The sequence below is a fragment of the Varroa destructor genome, unplaced genomic scaffold, assembly GCF_002443255.2.
Source record: "Varroa destructor unplaced genomic scaffold, Vdes_3.0 BEIS01000001.1, whole genome shotgun sequence".
In the NCBI taxonomy this organism is placed as follows: Eukaryota; Metazoa; Arthropoda; class Arachnida; order Mesostigmata; family Varroidae; genus Varroa; species Varroa destructor.
Window position 1 is genome coordinate 12,777,750 of NW_019211454.1, and position 17,937 is coordinate 12,795,686.

Genomic DNA, 17,937 nt, shown 5'->3' on the forward strand with positions numbered 1-17,937 from the left:
CATTTCAAACATATTTGGGAAAAACTATTACCGCTAAGAAAGATCTAATCAGGATCTTAATTAACCTCGTCAGGCTTTATAACGCTAAGATAGAATCAACTGTCGTTTAAAATCGGTCAGTCCCCGTCGTAGCTTTATAGGCAACATATTCGCCTGCCAATCTTGGACACACAGATTCGAATAGGGGCATAGACAGACTTCGTTTCGTGGCGGGGGCCCATCTTTCTGATGGGATGCCTAGTGGCGATACATAAAACTCACGATATAAAGAGATCAATTTATGTAGAAAATACTTGTCCTAGGCTAAACAGAGGCTACAGGTGTCGATAGGTTTGATTTAGGACTCTCGTTATTGGCCGAGCTGTCAAAACGCATTAAAGCCTTGTTGAACATACACAATCGCAGCTTTAAAACATACATCTATTACATGTTGACGGCTCAATATCAAATGTGCTGTTGTTCAAACGTTATCAAATGTTGTTAAAAGAAGCCACATTGATTCAAGCACTGTCAGTCAGGAAATATCGTTCTGATTGGATCGCTGGCTGCCTCGAAAAGTCCAAGGAAGCCTTTACTAACTTTTCGCTATAGGCAGGCTAATTGAAACGCAGCTAAATCATCGTTACGGTATGGTAGCTATTGTCAATGGTGCTGTGCCAGAATCGACGATAACGCGAGCACAAAAAAAAATGGACAGAATTTGTATTCCGTTCTACCTGTAATTCGTCGTTTGCGGTACTCCTCTCTTCGTAGATGAGGTGATATGAAGTACATAATATATAATTAATTCGTATAAGTTGGTCGCCAAACGCATACACTGAGTAAAATATTGTTTTTCCTCTCTTTACTTACGGCAGGAACGTTATTATCTGATAGCTTTTTCGCCATAGCGTGTGTGTCCGTGACTTTCTATTGCTTTGACTCGATCGACGCGAGGTACGGGGTTTTGTTGCGGATGGCACTTGATCATTCATCGTTCAACGTCAGATCTAGCGTCCGATCAATGGCGCAGCCATCGCATTACCGATTACAGCGACATTGTAACGTCGACACTGTCACTGAATTCTTGCGTTGCTAGTATACAAAACACGTTGAAGGTATACTGAATGCGTATGGAAATGTGCAAAATGTATGGCGGCGGTAAGCTGTATGGAGGGCTCCAGATGTTCTTTGTTATTTTTTCGGTGTTATTACACGTCATGCTATCGAGCCGAGATGACTTCTATGAAATTTGAAGTTTCCACGACCTTTTGGCATATCTGGTCTGGTAGCTGGCCAAGCAAAACTTTACTTATTGTACATTCGTCTGCACGTATATGTGCGTTCTGGCACGTCGCTCAATACCATCATCATCCTGACTTGTGTCCCGTCATCGATGTAACCGACATCAATCTTGCCTGCCCACTTCTACGCGGCCGTTCGTGTTTTGGCAACTGATGACGGCTGCGTCATACAATACCTTGTATAAGATCTCTCTTTTACGTTCGTTGTCTCTGATAGTTCACATTTTTTACACGATACAGATCTCGGCCGGCGAGAATACCGCACACTCTGAACGACGATAATTCAGAGGAACCCTACAGCGAGGAATACGGTTAGCAACAGAATAAAGTCGATCTATCAATGGCTTAAAGCAGAAGACGTAAAACTCATCGATCAACAGCGTCAGCAGTGGCGGGACTCAATTCGTGTTGCGACAGTGGAGGCGTTAACAAAATAAAACGAATTGGTTCAGAAGTGGAGACAGACATGAGCAGCGTCTGTGTGCGTGAGCAAAAGGGTCGTTGTGGAATAGACATATAGCGTCGTCGCACGTTAGTGAGAACATATGGCCAATGCATGGTGTCTGTTTTGTTATACGTGCATAGAATTATCTAATCAACGAGTGAGCATCTGTCTTATTATTTGCCCTGAATTCTCAGCTTTGCACGCCGACAATACGTTTATAATTATGCTTTCGATAGTATTCAATGTGCCGATTAGCAGTGATAATGTTCGGCGACCAGAAGGATGCCGTCGGCGGGTCGTTGCCATCTCATAATTTAGCCCGAATATGAGGGGTGAGGGGACAACAACTCGGCCTTAAATATGTACTAATACACACTGTTGAATGTCGTGCACTATTTTCAGATCAGGCCAAAGGAGCAGGACAGTTAATTCTATCAATTCAGTTGCGAACGTGCGATCACACACATGCGACAAACAGTGAACTGAGAAAAGGTTGTATCGCGTCGCCACATATATATTTGTCAAAAATGCTTCTCGACTCGTTCTTCGATAGTGTGAAAGCTCATCACAATGGCCTGCTCGACGAAAGGCGAGTCCTAGTTCAACGTTACGGCGTGCTTTGTGAATGCCTAAAAAGTACGCTGTTTTATCCGCCGGTTCAAGCATAAAATTTTCAAGTTTCTTCGTTCCAGCACGGACCAGCGATTTGTAAGTGTATCTGCCCGTTCGTCAAATATAATAATATAAAAACGTAGTCGAATTCCGTCCACCCATACGTTGTTCCACAAATAGTTCCAACATCCTGAAACCACCCACAAACAAAACATCTGAATCATACTTTTTCTTCACACCAGCCCAAGACCCATACCCACCACTACCTTTACTACCACATGCGAATAGAGAGCCACTATTCTCTCCACTGTAATTTATATGACAGCACGTTTATAACTGGTCATCATCACTCATTGACACCATTAACCAGCTCCTCCCTAGCCATAGGCGTGAATGAGTTATACGGAAACATATGCCGGTAAAGTGGAGCAAATTTTAAGCGGCAACCGCGAATATTACTAAGCGTTGTGAGTACATGGCAGTACCGCTACAGCGCGTCACACGCCGGCAAGGAAGGGAGTGCCTGAACGAATATATAAACGCATACATAACTTTGATTCATTCACGTTGAGCGGACGTGCAAAGGCTGCCAGAAACCATCCGTTAATACTAGAAGCTACGAGTGCTCACCAAAGGCAAAAAGGAGACATATAGGCAGTCTTAAGAGGAAATGAATAACATTTATACGTGAGCGTATCGGCGGTCAGATAAAAAAAAAAAAAAAAAATGCTAATCACAATAATTCTACAGAAACAGGCATCGATCATGTTAATAATGAACGTTATTTCTACTAAACTAGTAGAGTACGGTAATGGTTATGATTACTGCTCACGATTTCGGGCCAGGCCGTTTTATTCGCCAAATTATGAGGCGCGCTAAAATTGTCCTTAGGTACTATAGTATTAGTAGGTGTCTACGTTGCTGCAAGTATATAATGCACGATAAAGTGTATAATATTATTTATCACAGAATCAATTTGCCTAGCTTCGTTCACTAAGTCATCGAAATCGATTCGTGAATCAGGTAAAGATTGACGTCCTATTTTTTTTTTCTTCTCCTTTTTTGCTTATATTCCTGTATGAGCCTTTGCTTATCCTGAACGTAATGCGCTAGTAACTATATCTATATCACGTAAATGTAAACTAGTTTATCCCTTGAGTCGTTGTCGTCAGAAGTAAGCGCGTAACGTATATAACGATTGATGTGCCAACTACGAACTTTTCGTGGGTTACGCTGATCTAAACAATTTCAGCCGTGACAACTACTGAGTAAAATAAATGCAGTTTTTATTGTCTTCTGAGTTCGATGAAAATGACAGGACTCCAATACGACAGTTACTTACAGAGCTAAAGAAATATGTCGCATTTGATAGGGTTTCCGTAACGCTAACATTACGTATGTCTTCGCTCATGATGCTCTTAACACGACAAATTAAGACGTAAACTGAGCCGCTGGGCGTCATGTTGTACACTAAAATGGAAAAGGGGAACATGCTACCTTGATGCAATTTATTAATATTAAGTAACTTGTTATATCGGTATCATAATACAGAAACGATGCAACTAGTGTAATCAAGATAGCCGAATAGGGAAATAATTTGGTAGCTCTATGTAACAAGCCCTTTCATCTCAACTTCATAAGGCAAGCAAACTGCGGAACTTGTTCATCAAAAAACATCAGAACACCTCGTGGTCCCGTGGCAATTTTTTTAAAATCCTACTTATACAATTTTCTAACAAGTATTTGCTTTAAGGTCACTGTCGAAGAAGAATTTCATCTAAAAAAAGGTGCGCATAAGTTCGAACGGGTCGGACATAACCTGTACGTCAAGACGAAGAAGAAGAAGAAGAAGAAGAAAAAAGTAAAATGGTCATCCGCTAGTAATATTTCCTTCTGTAAAAAGAAAAAGTATTTATTAGTTTCGTTTTGTGATTAACATCATTCATCAATCAAATCAATCAATCGATTGGTATGGTCCAGCGTACCATACGCTTAAAAGAACTATAACAGTTCTATGAAAACAGCAGTTCCTCCCCAGAATAGGCTCCGATACACACCATTCCAGTTATTAGTGTATGTTTATATAAATACACACCGCGTATACGCCAGATCATCCATCATGAGAGGCATAATGGTGCGGTTAATTTGAAATGATGATTTGTGCTTTGTGTATCTGATGCATCAGCTTTAGTGAATTTCTTCGCCACAGCGATCGGTACCTCTTCTTGCATTGATTGGCGATTGCCTATTCCCGATAGCCAACAGCTGCTATAATGTTTGATCTGCTAAGGTCCATGGCAGTCGACCGACTAATGATTACGCCAGAAAACGTCCCATCTCTGCCCTCTACCATCTCCATACAGAGGACACCGAAGCAATCGAGGCAGTTCGTGTCCCCCTCCCTTCGCCTGACTCTGTTGATTGTAGCCACTATTAGTCAACGTTACGACAATAACAGTGACGATAACGGCAGCGGTGAACCGCGTCGGCGAGCCCACTTATGGATGGATCGAGGCGAAAGGAAATAGGGGCGTTGAAATGCTATCAAACATCATCAAGTGAAGGGGGGAGAGGTATAGGCTGGCTGGAAGAGTCAGCAATGATCGGAACGAGCCCGCACTTGCTCCCCGGTCAGATTGAGGATGATCGAGGCCGCCATTCTTCAACGTGTGCGTCCATGAGGTGATGCCGAGCAAATCATTTAGATCAACCTGGGTAGCCCACAACACGAGCGTCAGCCAATACGCGTCATACAACTGACAGTATATCTGTCCAATTTGCTTAGCTAGTGCCTGTTTGTCCCTGGTATCAATACAAGCTGAGCCTATTGTAGAGCTATCAATCTATATCATCATCGGGCCTGTCGAACGCGCCGCGAAACGCTGACTGCGGTGTGTTCATACACATCATTAGTACTACTTTATGACGCCCGGCCAGTGCTTGCTCTGCTGCGGTCGGAAACGGAGTCAGACGACGTGGCCAGAGGGGTCAACGGGAGTAAGAGAGAAACGTAGGGAGAACGCGTGGGGCGCCTCGAATCGGCTCAACGACAAACAGGATCGGTCCACGCTTAAATTAATGAAACAAAACCAATAGGTCCCGCATTCTGTATTAGTTAGCTCTGTGCTTGGTTCGAGGGAATATTTCCATAGACGCCTAAACGATCGCCATAGGAATGTAAAAGTCGATGTGCATACGCTTCTGTAAGCGTTACATAGGTGCGGACCTCAGCAATTTATTGAATTTTCTCAGCAATTTATTAATTGAATTCACTAAAGGTATATAAAAAGCGGAACAGTCGTGGGATCGTAGACAAGGATTTAGGCCTCGTGCGGTTCTTGTTGTGCGGTTGTTCTCGAATCGACAAGCTCAAAATGTATGCCAGAATTTCGAACTAAACTAAAGTAAACAGCATCTGTGCGGTTCCCTAGTTCATTATAAATTTGATCATCGGTAGTTGGGTCGAATCCATGACGACTCAATAAAAACATTTAGCACCTAGACCGAAATGCGACAAGCTTCGCTCTTTTCTAAAGCTCAATGCGTTTGTTCGAACTGATTTTCTACTGCAGATGATCCGTTGTACTTCACACTTTTCATCTTCTGTGAGCCTTCAGACAGCATCCGATTAATGGCTGGACGGGGGGCCGGAACCACAGAAAGCGTCTTCAACGTCGCAGTATTTAACATCATGCGATTGCCTCCTGGACTAACCCGTAAACATTATTCCGTATCGTGCTATGTCCGTCTGGCTGTCAGGCGAAGCTAGTAGATATTCCTCGCTAATATTACGACACCAGTCACTAGCGAGGCAACAGTATTGTGCCCCTAGAAGGCAACGAAACGATATGGCTCACCCGCGAACATTGGTATCACCGCCGATGTCACGCTGCATGCATAAGATGTATTATCACGGACATCTATGTATATATGCTCGCACAATATAAGTAAATTAACGTATCTGTATAACGGCAGTAATGATACCAAAAAATCAATGATTTTTGGGCCAGCGTCAAGTGATTGGCATTCAATATCATCGCCTGTACTGCTGTCCTTATTATGGCTATAACAACGATGATAAACTGATCCTGATGATATTCCGCTATCAACATCGATGCAGCTATTTCGGAGCGGGCCTCCGCTGTGACGAAAAAAACAGCGGCAGAAGCAATGCTAGTATGTATGTTCTATTCTAGTTGATTTACGGTTTCATACAGCCCTCCATGGAAGCTGGCCTTAATCATGACCATGTTACTAACTGTTATACTCGCGTATGTTACTAGGACCTGATGGTACGATAAAAAAAAAAATAAAAAAAAAAAAAGCAGCTATAGATAATTGTCGTATAAGCCAACGATGATAAGCTGAAAGACGTTTGGGAAACGTTGCTGATATTTGAAATTTATATGAGCCGATTTTTTTGTTCTATTCGTAAAACAAAGATGCGTTACGACGCTCACGGGAACACCGAGCAGGCTGCACGCCAATGCTCGCGTACGATTTCTACTTGACGACAAAGGTAGAGGATATAATTAGATAAACTGCTCCACTTATTCATGTGTCTCCTATTCTCGTAATAGCTGACCTCTGGATAGATGCAGTTTCGAAGTTCGGTAAAAATACTCTATACTTATGTCTAAACTTGTTTTTTTTTGGCCTTACTTAAATTGCGTACTTTATCATTACGTTGTTGGACGTTAATCTTTTGCCTGATCGTTGTAAATTAACTTTTATAGTGGCTTCTATTCTGAAGGCTGATATTCGCGTGATTAGGTGTCCAGGCGTCACAACGCCATCGAAATAATGACGTGCTCAACGCGGGCACGTATGCTGTGCCAGTCGACTTGAGAGGACCCCCAACACGATGAATCACCGCGTCCATTTACTGACAGCAGGCAGCGGGAGAAACAAATGACTATAAATGTTCCATCCTACAAGGGCACGCTTTGCTAGCGGAACGCACATTGGAATACTATTCTTAAGGTCTCTTCTCCATTTGCTTTCTAATTCAGATTCGCTGTGTAAATACTCGGCAAAATCGTCGTGGGTTGTTTACAGAATGTCGAAACTAACGATCGTATTCATTATACATCCATCAATTGTGTTCATTACCCAAACGAATTATTTTCGTGTTCATTTGTTCTAGAGCGGCCCTGTTTTAAAGCCTGAAGCCACTGCACAGGCCCGCGCTGGCCACGCCTGTAATCCATTGGCTGTTGTATTGTTACATGATTCAGGGTGTGTATATCTGCTGAAAGCTGCCTCAACGATAAAATACGAAACTAAACAACAATTTAAAGTGGAAATTCTATCAAATTTCGACGATTTCAATCTGCCAAACAGGCAGATGCTGTCTGCCTGTCTGATTTTTTTTTGTCTCAGCAGAGAATCAATTGTTCTTCATTAGCTCCAAGTAAAACTCTCATATGGCTCTTCCTATAGTTGAACTCGTGATCTGACAACGCTGTATAAGTTGATCATTTATGAAGGCATATTCTTTTCGAGAAATTTGCCAGTAGATGTGTGTATCAATTCCATACTCTAGCGGCCATGTTATTATCGCTTCTGAACTTCACTCAGCTTCGTAAGCTTTAAGACCAAGGACACAATTTGAAAGATTGTTCTGATGAGAACTAATCTCCATGAAATTTATATAGCCATTCTTATTTCGCTATCGCTTCAGATAATACAGGTCGACAAGATGGACAGATACTCGCTGTTTGCTTTTGTCTATCTCTTTTCTCGTTACTGAAACTGTTAAAGGCTGAAACAGCTCGTCAAGATTTGTAATTTCCACTGAATATACGGCCGCGCCGCTGTACACGTGAAACGTACGCGGCATTACACCCAGGCGTTGTAAATCACCCAATCTTACAAGGTCATACACATAAGATAATCATGATGATGCTCTCAATCATACTTTTTTTTTATTGGGCTATTTTGATTAAACCGTAAATTAGCCCGGCAAAGCCGCTAATTTTATCCGTATGATTTACGCGCTTCAATCTTCTCAGATCTCCTCTCGACGGCTACGCCTAAGAGCTAATGCGACTGCGTGCGAGAGGATTGTTGTTGATTGGCCTCGCTTGTCTACCATTGATACTGTCCTACTACCACCAATATCCACAGTCTTCCAACGGCTGACGCTGTTTATGCTGAATCTTCGCACCAGGCTTCCGTCGATTTGTCTCGTGAGTTCACACAAATATATACTAAGTGGAGCACCCCGCTCCAGGCTTCTTTCCAAAGCAACATTCTGCCTTCAGGCTTACTCGCAAGTTTTGTCAGACGACATCAATATTCTTGGCCCTCGCTGCTTTCTTCGATGTCCTTTTTTCCTGCCAGTTTCCAGAGGGGCATAAATTTCAAACGACGTTATCTAGTGCGCGAGCAGGCGTTACGAATGATTCAGCTAGTAGCGTTCAATTATTCCTACAAACGACATCACAACGAGTTACCGAGTTTTTGAAACAATGAACGAATATCTTTTGGCCGCGTTCAGTCTTTCCTCTCGTCTGCGTTTTGCCAACAGGTTGCATCATCGGTGCTGATGCCATCTACCGTACCGCTGTGACCAGATCTCGGGATTTGTCGTCGTCGTCGTTGTCGTCGTCGTCGTCGTCGTACAGATACGCAGACGTCGCTTGTTTTACGATGATAGCGCTGAGAGAAGCGGGAAACAGAAAAGGGTGTTTCTACCTAAATACTAAATAAAGTGGCCAGCTGTACAATTAAGAAACAGCTATAGCAGATGCTGTGCGGATTGAAATAGAGGATTAGCGGTGACATTTTGTCCAGCCTGCCAACATCTTCGTTGTTCCAACTGCACATAACGGACACTATTTAAGTTGATTCGGGAAAAGGCCGTTGGGAGCCTTAGCGGGTATTCGAGAAGTAAATTTGACAGTTTCAAGTTGCCGAAGTAGTGGATCTTATAGATCGAGTTCGGTGAATAAATCAAAACAAATGATGAGGATTTTTTATTTCGATTTCTGGAAACTCTATTGGCCCGTTGAACAAAAAATGACCAGAACAGAATCAAACACTTCTGACACTTAAGCCTCTCAGCCTATCACCATAACAGCAATGCTCGCTTCTCCCGACTGAATGATTCTCATCGTTCCTCATTTTACCGCGTTGTTTTGTCGCTTTGACCATCGCCACGTCATCGTCGTCATTGTGATAAATCGATTCATTTGTGTGTCGAGCTCTCGGTCAATGAAGGCTGCACTTCATTTCACGTTATGGCGCTGTTGCTGGTTCGCGTTAGCTCCTGAAAGCGGGAAGCTTGCAATGGGATAGGCAATCGCCAGGATCTCAACCTGGGCCTTTCCATTATTATTTCATATTAGCGGTTCCTGACTGTTGTGTCGTGCTGGAAAATAATTTCCAGTGAACGAATTGGGGCTGTAGGTCGCGTCACGCAGGGGCTTATCTCGACAACATGTATGCACTTGTCTTGAATCGTTCCCTTGGATGCGAAGGCAAAAAACGAAAAAAAGACTTTAAATAAAGATAATACTTTTCCCTAAACCATCTCCACCTAGAATAAAGATTAGTTTGTAAATTTTATATTACTGCCATATGGGAGGTATCGTTTACCCAAATAACAAATATTTCATTGTATAGGTCCAAATACCTATCGGATAAATAAATGGTATTGTATACCAGAAAAGCTCCTGTCTATATATATATATATATATATATATATATATATATATGGATAATTGTCTATCTGCTTGAATAGGATCGGAATTGACGATGTTGACTTGTTCTCACTGCGTTTGATCCGAGCTCTCGGCGCAGGAAGTGAGGGGATCGCGGCGAGTGATCGACATCAATGAAATCGGACGTGACGGTCGCGCCTACACCAGTGGCTTTCACGAACCAGCCGACATCCATCGACATGTCCGCCACAGCGATTTAATGCAGAAATGCGGCACGAAGACACGAAAGGGAAACACTCAAGTGACGAGGCTGAATTGACTTACCCCTCGATGTGAAAGATTAGTCAACCCCCCTCTAATGCAGGCCACCCTGACTCCTCCTTGCGGCCGGTCAATTTAATGAATAATAGAACACCAATGGGCGTTAAAGCTGTGGCTAGCTAAAATTGAACTCGAGGCTGCAGCGCTCATCAACGAATGTTACCGTATACAATAGACGTTTCATATGGGGCTGGTCACTTGAAAGACAGATTTATGTTGAGACTATCAGAATCGTAGGGCTGACCGCTTACGTACGACGCTGAGTGCGAACAGACTGTGCTATAAGTCGCTCCTGTGGGCGAAGGATTCGTGTAACCTTTAGGTATGACAGAGTGCCCTCGAAACAGCAACAAATATACCTTCTACTTTTCAAAATCTACAGTTAGTTAGGTCAATAACAGTGACAAAGCACTACGAAAATGTTCAATTTGGACAGCATTTCGATTTGACCACAAGGCCTAATTCGTACGGGCCTTAGAGGGCCTTTTTTGTCATAACATGCAATTCTTCGAGACAAAACAAAAAAAAAGCTGCACGAAAAACGAGAGATAGTTACGTTGTGTGCGACTCGAACTACCTACGTACGGGTTACGATAACGCAGTAAACTGGTATCAATTAAGAGGGACTAAGCAGGAAACCCTGAAGGCAAACCGCTTAGTGTATTTCTTAGTATGTGTTTTCATATCTTCAGAAGATTTGCTATGGCAGTAAGTACGTACTAGATATTGAGGTTAATAGTTGTTGGCCGAAATTTTCCGACGGACTAACCAGCTAAACAGTTACTGATATGATGATAAAAACCAAATAGTAACGATAGGATTTAATAACGTACTTCGTATGTGCGCATTGGTGGCGTCGGCTGATTAGTTCTAATGGTTTCTATATATAGACGATAAATAAGATTAGCTAACTGTCGATATAATTACAGGAAACACTACCTTCGTACGAAGCTACGCGCGAAACTAATTGAAACTGTTCATCATATTTGTGCAGAGCGTAAGTGCATGATGAAAATCTATGTTAATGATAGAAGTGGTTAAAACATAACATTCTTGGAACATGCATAGCTGTACGTGTACGTTCGCATGATTATGGGGTGTCTTGGTATTCGATGCCGCGTAAACGTACAACTTGCTAGACAGTCGAACAGAAGCGACGCTATCGCTGGCACGCTGGCCAGATCGACGCGGCGTTTCGTTATCATCAGTTTGTATCGCTTTCAGATGTTAAGTATTGTTTGCATATAATCAGGATAGTTTGTTTATTAATAACATCGTTGACGATCTTTCTCGCGGTACTGACAATAGTACTTCTCGAGTTGACGTTGAGGCGAGGTAGCAGGTATGTTGATTGTCGTAAGTAAGCCACAATATGCTCAATATCGTATCTGTAAAATAGATGCGGAGCGCACGGATGCAAAATACACCGTGCGGCTGACGCCTCGTATAACACACTCATAAAAAACGCACACACACAAACACCGTGTACAGCCTATTTTAATGTGATGTGACAGTAGAATCGGTGTCATCCAACCCAATGCGGTCGCCATTAGCGACCCAGCAGTAAAAAAAAAAAACCGAAGAGCCGTGCGCTCTTATAACGGCTTGTTCGCTGTGCCAGTTGAAGATGATTTTCATACAGATATATGTGGAACGCGTTCACGTCTGTTGCTGCATGAAATCGACGAGGGAACGTTGTTAAGTGGGGTGTCGCCTGTCAGGGTTGGGGACCAACACACACAGGCAAACAATTTGGACGAAAAATCAAATCAATTTGTCTTCAATAAAATATACGATCATTGATACATAAAATACCATTGAGTCTCTTGATAATCCGGCATTAATCGAGGGCTGAGCGGTTATATCGTTGTAGTGGTATACGTTTGATTTATATATAGTTACAGTCAGGGTTAGATTTAATTTGAGTCGATGCTGCTATAGGTGTCGATTCTGTAATGTCATTGGGATCTGCAGGACACGCAACAGGAACACATAGTGTTATTACCACCGTGTACCACTATTCTTCAGCGATTATTGCAATAGCAATAGAAATAGTAATTGTCGTTACCGCCGCCATCGTCGAACGTCTTCAGTGTAATTACCACATGCTTTTCTCCTACTGAAACACACGCACATACAAACAAACAGAACCAGTCACTGGGTTGTCCATCAGGCTGCACGTGCATGCATTTCGTACTGGCAAGTGACGTGTCACTGATATAACGCACTGGTTTCTCATAGATCGTGATCGAACTTTCATGTACATTTAGTGCCGGGATCATCCAGGTACCATTTTAGCGGATCGAATACACGAGTGATCATGTCGGTGCCGTTGGGCGCTGGGGCGAGCTTGCCAGATTATCAATAGAAATTAGCTACATACATATATGTATGTATGTATGTATGTATGTATGTAGGTATCAATAGTAATGCGGATCAGACGACAACAGTAATGATAGCGGTGAAAAAAGAAGAAAATTTTAGCTCGTCCGATGTTCGACGATGCGTTCGGTGTATGAGTGTCTAACGGCAAAGAGAGACGTAAATTAGTTGTACTAATTGATTGTATCAATTCGGATAATTATTACTTTTAAAGGCATTTTATGTACGAGAGAATTACGTGGAGGGATTACGCCTTAATCACTTTATCGGTGTGAAAGCACAACCGCTGGGGTTGACATTTGTCGATGATCCTTTTGCGTAAAATGCAAACAATTTTCACAGTTTCGTATTAGAGATATTTGAATTTTTCTAACGTCTGAAAGAGTACGATCCCACCAATTCTATTTGTCACTATATAGTCGCGGGTCGAAAATGTCGTTTGTGACAAACGTAGCAATTGTCAGACTCGTTTAATGTCCTGCAGGATTAATAGATGCCTAATTTCCAACTGGGATGAAATCTTTCTTGCCCAATCCTACCACAACAGAAAAAAGTACTGTCTCTGCGTCGACTCATCCTTGAGATCTGTCGACGTCTGTACAATGAGAGGTAATTGTGCGGTACACGCAGAAATCGTTTAGAAATGACAGCAGCGGCAAAGGACCACAGCGTCAATAGTATAAGTGTTATCCTATGTTCGTCATCGCTACGCAATACACATCCATAGGGTGTTGTTTTTGTTCTTATTCAATTGTTTATTTACCCATCCGGTGTCATTCTTCACGCACCCAGAGCAAATCGGAGATATTCAAATTGAAGCTATCGCTCCCTTATCCATTACGCTCTTTCAAACACCACAAACTAGCGGTTTCTTCCTCTTTGCTCTCGTTGGGTCTTTTTTTTTTATCTCTTGCAATCTGTTCCACCTATAACAACAGCTCGACGCACTAGTATCGCTAAACAAGCAGATAAACCATTCCACATACTGCACGTAGCGTAAGTACTATACTGTAAGTAGACTTAACTGTTGCTGATGCTGCTGCTGCTATGGGGCATGTCTGCCTATCTACCTTTATTGTGAATACACCATAAATCAGCCTCGACGTGATGCCTGCGTCGGGCGCCAACACCGACCGGTTAACGTAATGTCGCTGGAAAATCAATGGCTCGCTAGCCAACCAAGTGCCGCTGGTAGCATCACTGTCTAATCTTGTTGTTCCTCTGCTTTTTCCCTGTTAGCGGCTACAGGTATTCTCGATTATTGTTAGCGTCGCTGCTTGTCCTATTACGGCTAGCGTCGGCCAAATCAGACCCAACGACGAAAACCCTTAGCAGCAGGAATAGCCAGAACAGTGGCACTAACAGTCGCCGTTAATAGCAACAACATCAGCAGCGTCGACAACGACGCTACAGGTATCAGCGTTGTCGTAACCGTTAACCAAACGAATGGATACGATTATGGAATCGCTAGGAACAGGCCAACGGCGTCGATGGTGACTTTCTGTAGTATATATGTATAATAATGGCTCTGGTTGTTTGATTACAGGCAGAGGCGAGCTAGCAAACAGATTGTTCCACAAGCGGGTGCAATTTTTCTATGGAGATTAGACGTTGATGGACGCCTTCCCAATACACGTCAATACGCTGAACGCACCTTGTCCGACGCGTGCATCGATGCCGCACAGGGACGTCGGCGACAAGCGGCTAGCCGGTCGGAGTAGAAATATATAAAGTAAAGGAACGACTCAAGCGTGCCTGACGCTGATTGCACTCATATTCATAATAACAATGGTCTTACTCTTTCATCATCGAAATAATCAGCTTTGATAAATTTCCTGCTATTAAATATGGGGGCTGCGCAACGTGCGAGGGCGCCTGTCTATTTGCGTGATCTTCTATACAAATGCAGATTGATAGAGATGTGTACGCGGACGGTGGCAACAATTTCTTGAAATAGGTTCCCTTATCGATCTAATCAATCGTATGATTATTATACCACATGAATCAACGCGTGCACATATGCGTATAAAAAAATATATAGATAGTGCCATTATTGATCGCTGCTTTGATATCGATGACGCTGACTGCTGCTACTGCTCTGATTAGCGCGTGAAACGTAAAGATGAGAAAAGGCACAATAGTGATGGGCAGGAGAAATGGGCTTTCGTAGAGTCGCTAGGATAAGGCATTGGCGTATCACGTTTGGAGTTAGGGTGTCTGTAACAGACGAAGGTGATTCTGTTGTACGGGTAAGCCCATCTTGAGAACGACCTACGACACGACGTAGATAACTGAAATAAAAGAGCTTTATTCACTTGTGTCCTGTAGCTAGGCGCTTGAGAACGTAAACAAACGTTTCAACTATCATACAACATTTAAGCCGAAACTTGTGCTAACTTAATTGGTTTCTAATAACAAGTCGATATCTGTATGCAACGCATGCTAGTTCTAATAGAGTAGAAATAAATTTTGCTAGTCTGGTTTCTACAGTCTGGCACCAAACTGTTCTGTTTTTAGCGGTGCAAAATGTATCATCTACACAAATACATTGCAGACCCTTTTCAAAACTGTGCCCTTTCCAGCCTACTACAGACACACAAAACGTAGTCTAGAGGTTTTTTTGCGCAGCGTAAACGTCCTGCACAGATTAAGAAAAAGCAGAAGATGATTCTTTTACCCTGCGCGTTCGATAACGTGGGCCGTCCTCTCGAATATCTTGTACCTGAACAGCTCTCCTGAAACCGACCCGGTTCAAAATCGACGATAAACACGTACAAGAGACATCCATTTTTTAGCATACATTTAAATTTCTTAATGGTGTTCGCTATTCAAGTCCTGAGAAGCTCCTCATGAGCCCTGTTCCCCAACGTTTTCAACGTTTAGATGTAAAAATAAAAAGGAAGATTAGTACCGAAACTACAGCGATGCGTTACTCAGCCTTATGGCTTTATTTAATTTTAGAAAAACATTGTTCGGTGATCGCCGCTGCTTGCGATGCGAGTTGACGGGAACTTTGTTCACATTAAAGTTATTATTGCCATATTAAAGTCCATATTAAAACTAAAGCGGCTTTTAAGTGATCTTTTTTTTTATTTAGCTAAGTAAACATTGTTCGGAACTTCAGGCATCAGTTTCTGAATTTCCAGTGAGGCTTGTACGCACCGTAAGTAATATTATTTTGTCCCCATTTATTTTACTGACCAAGTAAGACGCATACAAAAAGTTCGCCATTGATGTCGTGAATGCTAATGCTAAATAACGTTAGGTGCTACGTATAACATTACACGGCGGAGTAAATGGCCAACTTAGGGCAAGCAATGACATATACATTGTTCCATTTTAAACGCTGCTAGTAGTAATAGTCGCTATTGTTATCGCGGCAAGCACAATGACAATATGAGCCTTATCCGAAAGCATGGCTGGTTAATAGCCTTCGTACCAGCTCCACGATGCCAGCTAGTTTGGCAGGAACAGCAATAAAAAAAAGCTCGAAAAAGGTACAAATGCTACTCCATAGGCGTGGACATGGATTCCCGCCATTGGTCTATGCATTAGGTGTCGTTCCATAGGCTTCTTGCTTGCTCTCATGCGCTATTGTTCAATGAAGCTCTTACAAATGCACCGCCAGCCGTTTCACTTAGCGTCTGACTTCGGTGGGCTTCAACGCGCGATACTAGCGGCGATGAATTATCACACAAGAAAGCACGCTGGCCGGATAGATAGCAAAAAAAAAATTGTGTTCAACGTAAGAAATCTTCATATAAACAGACGCGTCGACCGCGCTTTTGCTTCATCGACTTCGCAGTGCTGTTCGTCTATGCTTGCGTATATATATATACGTGTATGTGGGCACATGCATTTATATATGATATATTTAGTACTATTTTATCTATGATAAATATATCATATAGTGGTCTCTCTGTTCGATGACAGCCAGATGAGATAGGGCATGAAGAATGACCGTCAAAGCCTGGGGCCCCGGGAGTCGGCTGTTTTGATCTGGCGGCTTGAAGTGCGTTCACCGTGTTCAGCGACGGGCAGCGATGAAGAGCGTCTCAAACGGCGCACAAGGCGAAGATTCAATTTTCAAATTCAACGATACGTATACACCAGCGCCACGACTGTAAACGCAAATGTACAGTGATTCATTACGGGGTAGCCCGTGTCGGTCTTCGAGAACGGATATTTAGGGCGGTTTCTTGTCGTTGTTTTACTACTTTTCGTAGAACGCGCTACGATGGCGGCGTCGGATTAGATGTCCTAAGCGATGCCGCAGTGACGCTGGTTGTAGTGCGGATGAAAAAAAGAATATATATATATATATATATATATATAAATGTGTTGCTGAAGATCGTGAAGCATAGGGCATGCATACAGAACTGGAAAGGAACAATAAAATTTGTCTGTATAAATAATTTATGAATAAGCATCGTGTACAAGAACGTTATTTGTTCCTATTGTCTCGAGAGCATGAACGTCGACGGTTTAATTTCAAATGTCAAAAGTTCATGAGCAATATGACTTATGATTATTGGTTTCTCATTAGAGCTGTGGAAAGCTGGTAGCCAACGGTGTCTTACTCGTCGTGCAACAATGATGGGCAACAATATCTGTTCGTCGAGCGTAGAAGCAAGCGTTTGCGCGTGCTTGTTTATGTGTACTCTAGCTAAATCGCCGATAGAAATAATAATAAGGCGTTTATAGCGTTTATCAATATCGAAAAGTTGCTTAAAATTTAATAGTGCAATAGAATTGTGTGGGCCGTGTTCGATTCATGATACATACACATACGCAAACTATCGATTTATCGCTATTGAATTGAGATCTGTTTGTTCCTGTGTTGCGAAAGGCGACGACGTTAACGAAATTTCGAAAATATTCCATCTCTATTCTGAAATATTCTACGTCGTGTATTCCATGCGCTGTCAATGTTTGCGTATTTTTCATCTTCAACATCACTCAAACTCATCTGACTTGATAACTAACTAGCAATATTCTGTTAGGATAATTTCGAATTCATGTCAGATAACGCATTTGTTCCACCGGCAATTCCAAGCGAAGACGTGACCTTGCTGAAGTGGTGATTCTCGCTGTATCTCGAATCTGGGCGATTTTCGAAATATCGTTCCGTCCCAAATCAGTCAATAAATCTTTTCACGTTGTCTAATTTTCTAACGAGGGCTTGACCGATACGCAGTTCTCACCACCTCAGTTTTACTATTTAACT

At 42.5% G+C, this 17,937-nt stretch overlaps 2 long non-coding RNA genes across 6 annotated transcripts in view; one reads left to right on the forward strand and one right to left on the reverse strand.

Moving 5' to 3' along the window:
• The window catches only part of LOC147758269 (uncharacterized), a 105,967-nt gene that overhangs the window by 32,611 nt on the left and 55,419 nt on the right, over window positions 1–17,937 (reverse strand). The window lies entirely within an intron of this gene.
• LOC111255583 (uncharacterized) lies at window positions 795–15,216 on the forward strand. Of its 5 annotated transcripts, none has more exons than XR_015317079.1 (5): window positions 795–1,885; window positions 2,131–2,436; window positions 5,913–6,516; window positions 11,258–11,325; window positions 14,257–15,216. It is a non-coding gene; the product is annotated as an uncharacterized LOC111255583 (long non-coding RNA). The 5 variants fall into 5 exon arrangements; XR_015317078.1 differs by lacking the exon at window positions 5,913–6,516 and adding an exon at window positions 13,950–14,123; XR_002675563.2 differs by lacking the exon at window positions 5,913–6,516.